Genomic DNA, 6165 nt, shown 5'->3' with positions numbered 1-6165 from the left:
GTAGCTGGAGGGAAAGCTCAATATGTTATTGAGTCAGGATCACTGCCTGGGGCCCCTGAATGCAAAGACAGCTTCTGGGTCCTGGGTCCCGGGTCTGTCTGTCAATATAGCAGTAGAGTTTTGAAATGAGGAATCCACTTCACAAATTCCAGCCTTGGAACAAGCCCAGCTGTAAAGAACTTGAAGAACCTTGGAAAGTATTTACCTTCTAAGTCAGTAAATAGCATCGGAAAAATTGGAGTAAGGACAGAGCTGCCGGCCAGTCAGCCCACGGTTCTCTCCTTGTCCTCCTCCCCTGTGAGACCCCTCCCCCCACCACCCTAGAGGACCACCGGTCACTTGCGTGGCCACCCAGTGTGGCTGCTTCCCTGTCACCCCCTCAGCCTCCTTGCAGGTGACCTTGCCTTTGATTTTCCGCAGAAGCCTCCTTTCCTCCAGCATCAGATCAGGACTCCTGTCTCCTTCCATGCATGGCGAATCCTGGCCCCCTGTGATCTTGACATCACCCATCTATTAACAGCCCGGGTTTTCTCAGACCCTCCCTCTCCTCCCCACTTGTTCATTCCCTTCAGCGCCTAACTAAGCCTATCCCCAATCCTAAAAACGCTATTTGGTATCGGCCTTTCCCTCAAGCTACTTGCTAGCTCTTCTCCCTTATTTTGTTAAAAGCAAAGGCCCTGGACCTGACCCGGCCACAAACTGCTGAGATTGAATTTCTGGCTCTGCTCTTAAACAGCTGCATAATCCTGGACAGGCCTTTTCAGCCTCCTACGCCTCAGTTTCCTCAGATGTAAAAAGAAGATGTGAACAATGGCTCCTGCCTCATAGGTTTACTACGAGGAGTCAATTAGCACAAATAAACACAAACACACACATGCATTGTGTGTACACATGTGCATGTGATTGTTAGCATCATCTTTTGAGAGAATTAAAAGACATAAAATACCAAAAAACCATAAACACTCATATTTCCACTATTCATAATAAATGTTAACATTTCACCATATTTACACATATAAAGTTAGATGTATATACATATACATATATATATATACATACATATATAAAGTTAGATGTATACATTTTCCATCTGGAGACTGGAGGAAGGAAGGGAGGGAAGGGAGGGAGGGAAGAAAAGAAAAGACAAAAGAAAAGAAAAGAAAATCACAGATCGTATCCACCAGGATTCTTCGTCGCAAGCAATAAAACCTACCAATTACTTTAAGTGGAGAATGGTTTTATTGAGGGAAAACGGGTGGTCCACAGAAGCACCTAGAAAGCTGGAGGGGCTGCTTGGAGAGCAGGAAGAAGAGGGAAGCCTTTGCCCCCCGGCCAGCGTGGTGGGTCCTGCTGCTACAGAGCTGCATGAGGACCTGGCACCATCACGGGTGCCGCTGTCACCGCTGTCCCTGGAAGCAGCCGTCCCTGCTGCTGCCACTGCTGCCACAGTTAATTCTCCTCCAGCCCTGCTCCTTTGTGTCACTAGCTCTGCATACAAAAGTCGAAACAGATGCATCTGATTAAAGCATGTGCTCCCAAACCAGATGCCAGGAAGGCCAAGGAAGCAGGAATCTGGGGTTTTGAGTTTCTATGTGGAAGGTGGGCTCTGCCCACTTCAAGAGGGGGGACATTCCTGAAATATTTGAAAGTTGTTTCAATGCTGGAAAGCCCTCCCTCCTCCCACACCCGAAATCTAGCTCTTTGGTTCCTAATATCAGTGCACACTCAAATTTTCATCATCACACCTTGAAAAAAATGTTTAATCAGGTATGGTAAGACATGCAGACACATAAGTGACTGTCATAAAGGAAGGAGTTTATACTCACAGATCCCTAGAAACAGGAGGGGTGGCATATATCCGCAGGGCCACACAGAGCAGCACCAGGGACTGTCAGGAGGTGGAGGGCACAATGCGGGAAGCCTGGCCCCGAGCCCTCATGAGGTTTCCCGGGAAAGCCAGCGCAGTGCAAGGAAGCAGCTTGCAATGAGATAGTTTGAATAATCTTGGTGGATTCTGGGCTATAGGGGTGGTCTGTGATTGCCCAGTACCTGGCTCTGAGGTGATTTGGGGCAGGAGGAATATTGGCTCAGTGTGTGAGAATTAGACAAACAGGGTTGTTGGAGATACTGAGTCAAGATTAGGCAGAGGGCTTGTACTGTAACTTTAGTGCACCCACAAAAGCTGGTTGCAGGGGAGACAGAAACAATGCTGGCTGTTAGTTTGGCTCTGCACATAGTGGATGCCAAACAGACAAATACAGAACCTAACAGAATGTAACCATTCCTCACACAAGCAAAAAGGCTCCCCCTAACCCCACCCTAATTCCACAGGGATAGAATCCCAAGTCTCACCAGTGACCATCCAGCTCCAAGTCCAGCCTCCTGCTCTAATTCTATTCTTGCTCTAGTCCTGACACTGCAGCCATCTTGAAATTCTGTTTTCTATGGGGTAAATGATAATGTTCACCCAAAACACACACCTAGAAAGTCATGGGGAGGGCAGAAAATGAAATAAATTAGCAAAGTCAGTAAGAAAATACAGACAGGTACAGTGCTTATTGTAGTAATAGGTCATGAGGTTAGGGTCGGGATGTATTGCTTTCCTCTCCAGCTATTCTCCAGAATAAGCATCTATGGTCTTCCATAAAAGCCAGATTGCTGCCTTCTCAAGCATGTAAGGCATTCACTACAATCAACTTGCCACCAAGTGAATAATTTGAACCTCTGGGCTCTGCCGGCCCATCTAGAAACCAGGGTTTGCCACTGCTGCTGGGAAAATGAGCAGTCGGGCCGCATTGGGAACAGCTTCTGTAATTGGAATCACTGAAGTTTACAATGAACCACTGACAGTCTGAGACCCATCTACCTAAGGTAGCATTTGGTGACCATCAAAATTACCACTTCTGCATCCTTACACTGTTTGCTGGTGGCCCTAGTTCTTGGGATTCCTCTGGAGACATTGTATTCATTGCATTTATGGTTTTGTCAGGTAGGGGGCACTACACAGCTTCCTCCTTCAGCAGATGGATGATAGACGTGTGCCGTTGATAGGTCTGGATTTGTGTTGTCGCCCAAATCTCATGTCAAATTGTAATCCCCAATGTTGGAGGTGGGGTGTGGTGGGAGGTGATTGGATCATGAGGGTGGATTTCTCCCTTGCTGTTCTCATGATAGTGAATGAGTTCTCACAAGATCTGGTGTTTAAAAGAGTGTTTAATCTCCCCCTTCTCTCTTCTTCTCCTGCTCTAGCAATGTGAAGATGTGCCTGCTTCCCCTTTGCTTTCTGCCATAACTGTAAGTTTCCTGAGGCCTCCCCAGCCACGCTTCCTGTACAGCCTGCAAACTGTGAGCCAATTAAGCCTCTTTTCTTTATAAATTACCCAGTCTCAGGTATTTAGAGCAGTGTGAGGATGGACTGATACAGCCATGTACTGAGAAGTTTCCCTAACTCTAACCTTGGGATCTAAGGTCCAAACCACTTCCTGCACTTTCCAGTAATTGAGATGATGGTTCTTCCTCACCAATGTACCTCTCAAGGTCTTGGAAAAATAAGTCTCTGATGAGTCCTTCCATATCAGGAGGAAGATGAGCAGATCATATATTAAGCAATCCATTCCAATATTCCTGTTCCTCCAAGTCTTCCGTTACATTGAACTAATTTCTGGTATCTCATCTTCATTTTGCATGGACTACCAGTTGAGCAAACTGTGAGTACTTTCTTCAGCTGTTCGACTTACAGACTAAACCCAAATCTTAAGAAATCACACCCCTGTTAGCCAAACTCTAATTCAGCTTTCTGTCCTTGATCTAGGACCTCGAGAGTCCAGTCCTGTGTATGTTTATCAGATTGTGACCACAAACAAGCAGCATCTTTCAGACTTGGGGTGTGTTTTATGTTTCTTCTCAGGTTTTCCCATGCCCCACCTGCCAGGACATGTGGGGATCTGACTCTAGTTCAAGTCCAGAGGCAGGGAGGGGTGGACCATAAAGAAAATGGGTTTACCTGGGGTGTGTGGTGTATCCTTCAGGCAAGGATGTGACAGGATTTTCAGCTTAGGCAGGAACGGGCTCATGAGGCAGAGAAAGAGAAACATTTTTTATTGATAAGGAAGGCTCCATGGCATTTATCATGGAAACCTTCCCAATTCTTTTGTTGTTGTTGTTGCTGCTGCTGTTGAGATGGAGTTTCGCTCTTGTTGCCCAGGCTGGAGTGCCATGGTGCAATCTTGGCTCAGCACAACCTCTACCTCCCGAGTTCAAGTGATTTTCCTGCCTCAGCCTCCCGAGTCGCTGGGATTACAGGCATGCACCACAATGTTCGGCTAATTTTGTATTTTTAGTAGAGACGGAATTTCTCCATGTTGGTCAGGCTGTCCCCTTTCTGAGGTCCTCTTGACATGGAAACCAGAGACCCACGTGATCTGCCTGCAGTTGACTGTGGCCAGAGGACACGCATGAGGAAGACTACAAAAGAACTCATTTAGGAAGAAGAGACTGGCCAAGATCACCAAAAGGGTGACTGTAGATAAGAAGAAGAAGAGATCCAAGGACCAACTTTTTGTTTAGAGATCAGTACAATGATGAGCCTGCAAAGGAAATCAGGCAGGAGCAGCCCAGGGGAAAGGAGGAAAGGGTCTCAGAAGCCAGGAAAGACAGCCTGCTAAGGAAGAGAGAGGAGCAGCTGGGCCAAAGGCTGCTGATAGGCCAGGTGCCATGAGGACTTCCATTGTCCTGTGGATTTAGCCATGTAGAGGTTTTTTTGGGACGTTGGCAAGATGACTCTCAGCAAGGAGTAAAGACAAAAGCATGATTTCAATGAGTTCAGGGGCGAATGGGCCAAGAAGGCTAAGTGATAGAAAGCAGAAACAATTCTCTCACAGACTTTCCCTTTAAAAGAGAGAAATATGATGGTAACTGGAGGGAAATGTGGGCTCAATATGTTATTTTTGTTGGTATGAGAAAGAGATGATCCCGTAGAGGAGATAACTAACAATGTGGGAGATGGGGGATTGTCCTCTTGCCTACAGGTGCACCAAATCTAATGCCTCAGTAGAAAGCTGGCCTCGGCTAAGAGTGGTAGGGCCTGGACATTGTGGCAGCAAGGAATCTGCCTAGGTGCAGGTAGGTGGGTTGACAGGGGGCTGCGATCCAGTCGGTTTTCTGATTGTTCCAATTTTCTCAAAGAAATAGGAAGAAAAGGTATTGGCTGAGAGTAAGGATAAGGGAGAGAGTATTGGAGTTGCAAGCAGAGAAGGGAGCTTACATAGTCTTCTAGGAGATTAGGAGAGAAAACAGATTAGAGAAGAATAGTAGAATTAGTGGGTCTTCAGGGACAATTCAAGAGCTGTGATGAGGACCAAGAAGCATAGCTGCCTGTCCTTGCCCAGTGGCACAGGGGAGGAGGGGAGAGAACACTGAGCATTTGCAAAGACTGCAGTGGGGGCCAGGCGTGCCATGGGGGTCAGGCATGGTGGTTCACACCTGTCATTCCAACACTTTAGGAAGCTGAGGCAGGAGCTTGAAGCCAGGAGTTTGAAACCAGCCTGAGCAACACAGCAAGACCCCATCTCTACAAAAAATTTAAAAATTAGCCAAGCACAATGAGATATGCTTGTAGTCTGAGCTATTCAGGAGGCTACGGTGGGAGGATCGCTTAAGTTCAGGAGTTTGAGGTTACAGTGATGTAGGATTTTTCTTCTCGATCACTTTGCAAGCTGGGGACTTCTGGCCAGCGACACCTGACCCAGGCCCCGCTTGGCTAAGCTGGTGTGCCCCAGCTTGCCTGTGTTATAGCTTGTACCCATGTTTGGTGGTTCCCAAGCTCTTGAACTGCACCCAAAAAGAAGGATATGCTGGACATTGAGGAGTGAGAAGGGTGGAGAAGAATCTTATTTAGTGATGAAACAGCTTTCAGGAGAGAGGGGACACGGGGTGGTCCCCCTACCCAAAGGTGGGAAAGTCCCTCATGCGGCTGGGTCTGGGGCCTTTTATGGAGTCAGAATGGGGAGTGCATGCTGATTGGTTTGTAAGTATACAAAGTTAAAGTGGAGACACCACTCAAAGGTGGGCATGACAGTGTAGGAAACAAATTAGGAAAGGGTAGGTATATGTCTAATAGGTGCAGGGTGGGAACAGTCAGAGGAAGGTGTGCCTAATAGGAAGACA

The sequence above is a fragment of the Rhinopithecus bieti genome, unplaced genomic scaffold, assembly GCF_001698545.2.
Source record: "Rhinopithecus bieti isolate Rb0 unplaced genomic scaffold, ASM169854v2 scaffold_315, whole genome shotgun sequence".
NCBI classification, from domain to species: Eukaryota; Metazoa; Chordata; class Mammalia; order Primates; family Cercopithecidae; genus Rhinopithecus; species Rhinopithecus bieti.
Note: the sequence above shows the minus strand (reverse complement) of the source record.